We start from the raw sequence: 10,479 nt of genomic DNA on the forward strand, positions 1-10,479 counted from the left end.
TTTTCTTACCCGCTTTTTACAAACTATGGTGGGACATTCAAACCTTCTTATATCCGAAAACCTCCGCTCTCTCTTTTGATCATACATTGTCGGACATTCGCACCTTTTCTTACCCGCTTTTTACAAACCATGGTCGGACTTTCACACCTTCTTGTAGCCGAACACATCCGCTCCCGCTATTGATTGTGTACAGTCGGGTATTTTAACCTTTTCTTACCCGCTTCTTACCAACTATGGTCGGACATTCACACCTTCGTACAGCGGAACACCTCCGCTCCCTCTTTTGATGGTATATGTTCGGGTATTCAAACCTTTTCTTACCCGCTTTTTCCAAACTATGGTCGGCTATTCACAGCTTCCTCTCCACCATACTTGTATGGTTGGATATTCACACCCACTTGCATCCGAAGACCTCTGCCCCAAATTTTGTTGATATTTAGTCGGACATTCGAACCTTACTCGCTTTTGGCAAACTATGGCCTTCTTGCAGCCAAACACCTCTGATCTCGCTTTTGATGATGTAAGGTTGGGCATTCAGACCTTGCTTCACCTGCTTTTCACCAAATATAGTCGGACATTCACACCTTCTTGCAGCCGAACACTTCCGCTCCACCTTTTAGTGTTCTATCACACCTTTTTTTCACCGCATTTTATACATTATGGTTGGAAATTTTCAACCACTCTCATCCGAAGACCTCTCCTCCCGCTTTTGTTAATATATTTGAACTTTAGTCGGACATTCAAACCTTCTTGCAGCTGAACCACCTCCGCTCCCTGTTTTGATCATATATGGTCTGGCAATACTACCTTTTCTTACCCGTTTGTGAGTAATTATGGCTGGACATTCACACCTACTTGCAGCCGAACACAACCTCTCTCGCTTTTGATGATGTATGGACCGGCATTCTTACCTTTTCTAACACATTTTTCAGCAATTATGGTCGGAGATTCACACCTACTCAAAGCCGAACAACTCCGCTCCCGCATTTGATGGTGTATAGTCGGGCATTCTCACCCTTTCTCATCAGCTTTTTCCAAATTATGATCTGACATTCACCCCTATTTGCAGTCGAACAGCTCTGCTCCCGCTTTTGATTATGTATGGTTGGATATTCGAACCTTTTCTTAACTGCTTTTTACAAACTTTGGTTGGACGTTCACACCTTCTTGTAGCCGAACACATGCACTCCTGCTTTTGATGATGTATGGTTGGGCATTCGCACCTTTTTTTACCCATTTTTCAGGTATTATGGGTGGACATTCACACCTTCTTGCAGCTGAACACCTCCTCTCCCACTTATGATCATGTGTGGTTTGATTTTCGAAAATTTTCTTTCATGTTTTCTAGCAATTATTGATGGACATTTAGACCTTCTTGCAGCTGAACACCACCTCTCCCGATTTTGATTATGTATGGACCGGCATTTTTACCTTCTCTAACACATTTTTCAGCAATTATGGTTGGAGATTCACACCTACTCACAGCCGAACAACTCCGCTACCGCATTTGATGGTGTATAGTCGGGCATTCTCACCCTTTCTCATCAGCTTTTTGCAAATTATGATCTGACATCCACACCTACTTGCAGTCGAACAGCTCTGCTCCCGCTTTTGATTATGTATGGTTGGATATTCGAACCTTTTCTTAACTGCTTTTTACAAACTTTGGTTGGACGTTCACACCTTCTTGTAGCCGAACACATGCACTCCTGCTTTTGATGATGTATGGTTGGGCATTCGCACCTTTTTTTTACCCATTTTTCAGGTATTATGGGTGGACATTCACACCTTCTTGCAGCTGAACACCTCCTCTCCCACTTATGATCATGTGTGGTTTGATTTTCGAAAATTTTCTTTCATGTTTTCTAGCAATTATTGATGGACATTTAGACCTTCTTGCAGCTGAACACCACCTCTACCGATTTTGATTATGTATGGACCAGCATTTTTACCTTTTCTAACACATTTTTCAGCAATTATGGTTGGAGATTCACACCTACTCACAGCCGAACAACTCCGCTACCGCATTTGATGGTGTATAGTCGGGCATTCTCACCCTTTCTCATCAGCTTTTTGCAAATTATGATCTGACATTCACACCTACTTCCAGTCGAACAGCTCTGCTCCCGCTTTTGATTATGTTTGGTTAGATATTCGAACCTTTTCTTAACTGCTTTTTACAAACTTTGGTCGGACGTTCACAATATCTTGCAGCCGAACACCTCCGCTTCCGCTCTTGATGGTGTATATTCGGGCATACGAACCTTTTCTTACCCGCTTTTTACAAACCAAGGTCGGACTTTCACACCTTCTCTTAGCTGAACAACTCCGCTCCCTCTTTTGATTGTGTACAGTCGGGTAATTTAACCTTTTCTTACCCGCTTTTTACCATCTATGGTCGGACATTCACACCGTCTTACAGCGGAACACCTCCGCTCCCTCTTTTGATGATGTATGGTTAGGCATTCGCACCTTTTCTTACCCATTTTTCAGTAATTATGGGTAGACATTCACACCTTCTTGCAGCTGAACACCTCCTCTCCCGCTTATGATCATGTGCAGTTTGATATTCGAAGATTTTCTTTCATGTTTTCTAGCAATTATTGATGGACATTCAGACCGTCTTGCAGCTGAACACCTCCGCTCCCACTTTTGATGGTGTATAGTCGGGCTTTCGAGCCTTTTCTTCCCCGGTTTTTACAAATTATGGTTGGACATTCAGACCTTCTTGCAGCCGAAAACCTCCACTCCCTCTTTTGATCATACATTGTCGGGCATTCGCACCTTTTCTTACCCGCTTTTTACAAACCATGGTCGGACTTTCACACCTTTTAGTAGCCGAACAACTCCGCTCCCGCTATTGATTGTGTACAGTCGGGTATTTTAACCTTTTCTTACCCGCTTTTTACCAACTATGGTTGGTCATTCACACCTTCTTACAGCAGAACACCTCCGCTCCCTGTTTTGATTATGTATGGTTTGACATTCGCACCTTCTCTCACCCGCCTTTTACTATGGTCGGCCATTCACAGCTTCCTCTCCACCATACTTGTATGGTGGGATATTCACACCCACTTCCATCCGAAGACCTCCGCCCCCACTTTTGTTGATATTTAGTCGGTCATTCGCACCTTACCCGCTTTTGGCAAACTATGGCCTTCTTGCAGCCGAACACCTCTGATCTCGCTTTTGATGATGTAAGGTTGGGCATTCAGACCTTGCTTCACCTGCTTTTCACCAAATATAGTCGGACATTCACACCTTCTTGCAGCCAAACGCTTCCGCTTTTAGTGTTCTATGAGGCATTCACATATTTTTTTTCACCGTATTTTATAGATTATGGTTGGAAATTCTCACCCACTCTCATCCGAAGACCTCTCCTCCCGCTTTTGTTAATATATAGTCGGGCATTCGAACCTTTTCTTACCCGCTTTTTACAAATTATGGTCGAACATTCACTCCTACTTGCAGCTGAATACTTCCGCTCCACCTTTTAGGTATGTATGGTTGGCATTTGCACCTCTTTTTATACTGATTGCTGAAGATTAAGTTGTTCTTTCTCAAACTACAAATTTTTTTTAATTGTTGAAACTTGATTTGAAGTGGATAAATAAGGAGGACAAACAGTTTTAAGTCAGGCTGATAGAAGGAATTAATTTTATAGCAAAATCTGTATTTCGTCATATGTCGAGAGATGCTTATTGCTGAAGAAGTTCTTTCTCATTCTACAAAGTACAACGTTGTTTATCGTTGAAACTTGATTAGACATGAATAAATATGAAGGACAAAGCAGTCTTAACTTGGTTTGAGTTAATGAATTCGTTTCATAGGAGAATCCGAATTCGTGCATAACTCATAAAATAGAGCTTATTTTCGGATTCCTGAAGAATGAGTCTGGTTCTTTCTCATAATACAAAGTTTGTTGTTTATTGTTGAAACTTCATCAGAAGTGAAGAAATAAATGAATGCCTATCAACAAATGTGGGATCTAAACTCTAGTGCTTCCTCTAAAATAATTTCCTTTCTCAATTTAGAAATGTGTGTGTGTAAGTCACAACACCCGTGACACCAAAACGGCTTTCTTTTCTCTACACTCTGCACTATGAGCACACACACCAAATCAGAAAGGCTTTTTTCTCTCTTTTCTACATTATGGACTGTGGGGACACAAAACCGCTCTCTCTCTTTTTTTTTTTTATCGTGTGCCAGGGCGTTGTCTCACGTATTAGATTATGCTTAAGATACGAATGGGTTTATCAGTCACATCAGAATCCATACATACTGATCCTCCCGTAATAAAATGGTCGGATCTTATCAAACACACTTTGTTTCTTGTGACAATCAAGTCAGCGAAACAGCGTATACACGTCAAGACACTGAATCAAGTTTGCCACAAGAACTCATAAGTTTGGCAGTATTGCTCTGCCGTCAGCAATCATACACCCATTTTATTTTCGTGAGACATGTGCAAGCACCTGTTTATCTACTGTTCTATCACTATGAATTAGTGATCTATTATCAATAAGGATACTTCTACAACTACTATCAAAGTATGTCCAGACTTCTTATGTTGTCAGTTGCTATATATGAATAAGTGGGTAGCTACTGACAAGCATTAAGCATGTCACACAGCCCAAACATATAACATTTCAGGACACACCACACAGTTAACAACCACAGTGAAGCGTGTCAAAGCCCAAACATGTAACATTCAACAGGACACTTACACAACACATTCAAATCAAACAGTCAGACAACATACAAGAACATATACCCCAGCCGGCATTGCTCCCTGCCTATTTTCGTACAGCACACTATGTGTGCGCACACCTTTATTCACAAACTCTTCAACTTATACTCTTTTACCGAAGCTGCTACAGCTCGATTGGCCGAATACCCTTTAATCCTATTTCGGTGAATTTGACATCTGCCTTACATATAACAGATTAGCGGTTTAGCAGTTTTAATTTAGTTTGAGTGAAGGAATTCATTTTATAGCAAAATCCGAAATCGTGAAGAACTCATGAAAGTAAGCTTATTCTCGGATTCCTGAAACTTTAGATTTGCTCTTTCTTTTACTGCAAAGTACAACGTTGTTTTTTTTGTTTAAATCTTTCTAGACATGGTAAATATTAAGGACAAAGCAGTTTTCACATAGTTTGAGTGAAGGAATTCATTTTATAGATAAAATCCCAAGAGTCTGCTGAGAAAAGAGAGTGAATGCGAAGTAGACTTTAACACGGCTATGGGAGCGAGCCGAGTGTGGGCTAACCGGGAGAATTGCTTGAAAGAAACGCGACACCGAATGAGCGATCAGAACAAAGCCTCAATACGGGATTCTCGTGGTGTTTTTGTTGCTGCCTTGTCTTTTGCACAGAGTAAAAGACAAGGCAGCCATCGAATAGGGCCCGATTGTTCCTAGTTGGTCAGCCGAGGAGCAAGGGGGGGGGGGAGCAAGCGTCTCAACCAAGCAAAGCTCACCATGGGGAAGGTGGCTATGCCAACTAGCCTGATGCCCTGCTCCCGCAGTGACGGATAATCGTACTCTGGTTTCTCTTCATAACGTACAAGTCTTTCGCCTTTTACTAAAGATTTCTGTGGAGAGCAGCACTAATGAGTTGTTTCTATTTTTGGCAGGCTTTACCTTTGCGGGTGAAGCCCTTTCTGTCTGTGCAAAAGAAATCTTCTTACTGTGCAGAGTGACTTCTCTGAGTAGAGTCGCCTTACTTGTTGCGACTGTGCCGATGTTCGAAGCTGGAGTGCAAAGTTGTTGCTTGAATGGTGCTTGCTGGAGCGTGCGGGAGTGCAAAGTTATACCATTTAAAAGGGCTGAAGTGCTCAGTGCTCAGTGCAGCGGGTGGGCGACACTCTGGCCACCTTGAAAACCGAGGTTACATCCACTACCAGGGGCAGCCCAAGTTCTGCCGCAAGTGTGGTGAGCATGGGCACCTGGTTGAGGCTTGTACCAAGGTGTTATGTGGGAAGAGCAGAGAAATTGGGCAAACTTTTGGAGAGTGTCCAAATGGCAGGAAATGTAATCTCTGTGGAGAATTAAATCACCTCTTCAGAGATTGCCCTAAATCTTTTGCCAACAAATTAAAGACGGTAAAGCCACAGTCAAGCCAACAAAGAGAAGGACCAAAGGTGGCAGTTGGTGAACAAAGTGAAGAGGTTGACCCAATAAATTCAAACTTCCCGCCAAAAGCTTGGATTGGAAGTGAGGAGCAAAAAGGGGAGGGGTCTGTAGAGGCCTCACCACTCAGTGTTGAAGTCTGTGAGAATTCACAGGCAGAGGGTGGAGCTACGCTAAATGAGGAGGAAGAGCAGACAGGTGAGTCTAGTGAAGATACTCACCTCCCCGAAGGTCAACAGCCAAAGAGGACGGCATCTGAGCCTCTGATTCCCCAGTTGTATCAGAGAAGAGGGGAAGGGTTAGGTCCCTTTCAGACAGTTCTTCAGTGGAAGAACCTAGAGTCTTCCCCTCCGACTCACCAAATGAGGTCTCCTTTTTAACTTCAGCTCTGCAATCAACCCCCAGGGACTCAAAGTTAAATGCAACATTGCGTCAGAGGCCAACACCGAGAGTCCGAAAAGGAAATATAGATCACCCTACTCACTTTTCACCTAAAGAAATGAAGGAAGAGCTAGTTTCCCAAGAAATAACCTGTGTGTAATTTGTTTTGATAACTTAGAAAAACGAAAATGACATACCTACTTTCCTTTATGCTTTTAATGGTTCTCACCTTCTCAACACTAAATGTGAGAAGTGTGAAATCAAAGACAAGAGCCCAGAGTATTTTATCCTTCTTAGACTCCATAAAATCAGATGTGTTTTTAATACAAGAATGTGGACTACCTTTTTTAAAAAACCATAGACAATGGGAGGAAATGTGGCCCCATTTATCGATATGGAGTGGCTCAAATCAAAATAAAAATGATGGTGTGGCCATTCTAATTAAAAATCCGCATGTTATGGTGAAAGGTAGCACAGTGGTGAGAGACGGACGGGCACTTTTAGCACACTTGAATTTTATGGGGCAAGACTTTAACCTCTTAAATATTTATGGTTTCAATGGAAAAAATGAAAGGTATGACCTTTTAGAAGATATACAGCTTTACATGCTAGGGCAAGTACCTTTAGTTGTAGGAGGGGATTTTAACTGTATCTTGAGCAGGAAAGATAGAAAAAGAGCAGGGGTAGATTTTAAAGTGGATAAGACTTCGATTTTACTTCAGGGCATATGCAGGGATTTTAAGCTTACTGACTGTTTTAAAACCATGCATCCCAGAGAGGAGGGCTTCACCTGGTTTAGTCATGATGGCACCAGAGCCTCTCGCATTGATTATTTCTTTACTAGAGATTGCCCACCCACTGATGTTAGATTAACCCCTGTTTTCTTTTCAGACCACCTTATGCTCTCCTGCACCCTTTCACCCCCTTCTGGTGTGACGGTAGGAAGTGGTCTGTGGAAACTCAACTGTTCCCTGTTGGAGGATGAAATCATAGTCAGTCAGTACAGGGAATGTTATAAAGAGTGGCAGACCCTTCAAGACCTCTACGAAACACATGCACAATGGTGGGAAATGGTGAAGGAAACGACCCAGACTTTTTTTAAACAGCAAGGTAAACGTAAAAAAAGGAAAGAGAATAGATGTATGATGGGACTACATAAACGCTTACAGCGCTACTTTAAACTAAATCAGTGTGGCATAGACTTTAAAGAAGAAATCAAAGATGTCAAAAAGGAAATGTCGGTTTCAGCAGAAATAAAGAGTAAAGGAATTTTTGTAAGAAGCAGGGAGCAGGAAATTGAGGAAGGTGAAAAATAAAGAAAGTTATAAATAAAAAGGAGTGTATTCAAAATCTAAAAAGAGAAGATGGGTTTTTAACAAAATCCACACAAGAGATGATTGAAACTGTACATACCTTTTATAGTAACATGTACAAAGAGAAACCAGTGCACTTGGAAACATCGGCAGAAATCTTAAAATTCGTTGACAAAACCGTAAAAGAGAATGCACACTTGACACAGAATTTTACTGCTTTAGAGTTAAAAAAATGCCTAACAGGTTTTAAGAGAAGTCGAGCTCCGGGTTTAGACGGGCTTCCTGCAGAATTCTATCTGACCTATTGGGACCTTTTATCATCAGACATTTTAGATGTTTTTAAAGATTTTGAAAAACTCGACCGACTGCCTGACAGTTTTAGAGTGGGAATAGTGACTCTACTTTATAAAAAAAATGATAAGACTGACCTAAAGAATTGGAGGCCCATCACACTTTTAAACTTTGACTGTAAACTTTTTAGCAAGGTTTTAGCGACACGGATGTCCTCTGTTTTAGAGGAGGTAATTCACCCAGACCAAACTTGTGCCATCTCAGGGAGACAACTCACCGACAGCCTCGTACTGATTCGAGACATCATTGATTACGCTAGAGACAGAAACACCCGGCTTGTCATCTTAAATTTAGACTTTGAAAAAGCATTTGATCGGGTCTCGCATCAATATCTCTTTCAGGTGTTGCAGCCATCGAAAAGGGCCCGATTGTTCCTACTTGGTGAGCTTTGCTTGGTTGAGACGCTTGCCCCCCCCCCCCCCCCCCTGCTCCTCGGCTGACCAAGTAGAAACAATCTATTCGATGGCTGCCTTGTCTTTTACTCTGTGCAAAAGACAAGGCAGCCACAAACACCACGGGAACACCGTATTGAGGCTTTGTTCTGACCACTCATTCGGTGTCGCGTTTCTTTCAAGCAATTCTCCCGGTTAGCCCGCACTCGGCTCGCTCCCAGAGCCGTGTTAAAGTCCACTTCGCATTCACTCTCTTTTCTCAGCAGATTAAAAGAAAGTTTCATCTTGGGCTCCCTGAAACTTCCATCCTGCACCGCTGTTTGCTTTTTCACAAGAGCAGAGGAGAGCGCACCGTTCCCAGCGGCACTGCAGTACCGGGTCGAGGCTTGGAGTGAACGGAGCAAGCTTCTTTTTCAACTCCTATTCTTAAAAATCCATTTAATATGTTGTCCTCGTATAGAGGACATATTAAACTGATAAGAACAGATACTACACTTGATCTTAGCCAAAAGGCCGAGAAGCGATAACTGTCCACTGTTTCAGGTCCGAGGGCCCTTGCTGGCACAATGCGCACTTGTAGCAATGTTCTTTTTATGGCCATAGGTGGCCAGAGTGTCACGTTGCACCTCCGCCCACCCGCTGCACTGAGCACTCTTCAGCCCTTTTAAATGGTATAACTTTGCACTCCCGCATGCTCCAGCAAGCACCATTCAAGCAACAACTTTGCACTCCAGCTTCGAACATCGGCACAGTCGCAACAAGTAAGGCGACTCTACTCAGAGAAGTCACTCTGCAAAGTAGCAAGATTTCTTTTGCACAGACAGAAAGGGCTTCACCCGCAAAGGTAAAGCCTGCCAATAATAGAAACAACTCATTAGTGCTGCTCTCCACGGAAGTCTTTAGTAAAAGGCGAAAGACTTGTATGTTATGAAGAGAAACCAGAGTACGATTATCCGTCACTGCGGGAGCAGGGCATCAGGCTAGTTGGTATAGCCACCTTCCCCATGGTGAGCTTTGCTTGGTTGAGACGCTTGCCGGTTAGCCCACACTCGGCTCACTCCCATAGCCGTGTTAAAGTCTACTTCGCATTCACTCTCTTTTCTCAGCAGACTCTTGGGATTTTATCTATAAAATGAATTCCTTCACTCAAACTATGTGAAAACTGCTTTGTCCTTAATATTTACCATGTCTAGAAAGATTTAAACAAAAAAAACAACGTTGTACTTTGCAGTAAAAGAAAGAGCAAATCTAAAGTTTCAGGAATCCGAGAATAAGCTTACTTTCATGAGTTCTTCACGATTTCGGATTTTGCTATAAAATGAATTCCTTCACTCAAACTAAATTAAAACTGCTAAACCGCTAATCTGTTATATGTAAGGCAGATGTCAAATTCACCGAAATAGGATCAAAGGGTATTCGGCCAATCGAGTTGTAGCAGCTTCGGTAAAAGAGTATAAGTTGAAGAGTTTGTGAATAAAGGTGTGCGCACACATAGTGTGCTGTACGAAAATAGGCAGGGAGCAATGCCGGCTGGGGTATATGTTCTTGTATGTTGTCTGCCTGTTTGATTTGAATGTGTTGTGTAAGTGTCCTGTTGAATGTTACATGTTTGGGCTTTGACACGCTTCACTGTGGTTGTTAACTGTGTGGTGTGTCCTGAAATGTTATATGTTTGGGCTGTGTGACATGCTTAATGCTTGTCAGTAGCTACCCACTTATTCATATATAGCAACTGACAACATAAGAAGTCTGGACATACTTTGATAGTAGTTGTAGAAGTATCCTTATTGATAATAGATCACTAATTCATAGTGATAGAACAGTAGATGAACAGGTGCTTGCACATGTCTCACGAAAATAAAATGGGTGTATGATTGCTGACGGCAGAGCAATACTGCCAAACTTATGA

At 42.2% G+C, this 10,479-nt stretch overlaps 3 non-coding genes across 3 annotated transcripts; 1 reads left to right on the top strand and 2 right to left on the bottom strand.

The window, feature by feature from the left end:
• The first annotated feature begins 5,541 nt into the window (after positions 1 to 5,541).
• Positions 5,542 to 5,655, top strand: LOC140310651 (U5 spliceosomal RNA). Its single transcript, XR_011916701.1, has one exon. It is a non-coding gene; the product is annotated as a U5 spliceosomal RNA (small nuclear RNA).
• A 3,256-nt stretch (positions 5,656 to 8,911) lies between these two features.
• On the bottom strand, positions 8,912 to 9,095 carry LOC140310426 (U2 spliceosomal RNA). Its single transcript, XR_011916499.1, has one exon. It is a non-coding gene; the product is annotated as a U2 spliceosomal RNA (small nuclear RNA).
• A 308-nt stretch (positions 9,096 to 9,403) lies between these two features.
• LOC140310565 (U5 spliceosomal RNA) lies at positions 9,404 to 9,517 on the bottom strand. The gene has a single exon (XR_011916622.1). It is a non-coding gene; the product is annotated as a U5 spliceosomal RNA (small nuclear RNA).
• Between the last annotated feature and the right edge of the window lie 962 nt (positions 9,518 to 10,479).

Source organism: Leuresthes tenuis, unplaced genomic scaffold (genome assembly GCF_036924035.1).
Source record: "Leuresthes tenuis unplaced genomic scaffold, fLeuTen1.0.hap1 SCAF_6, whole genome shotgun sequence".
Classification (NCBI taxonomy): domain Eukaryota; kingdom Metazoa; phylum Chordata; class Actinopteri; order Atheriniformes; family Atherinopsidae; genus Leuresthes; species Leuresthes tenuis.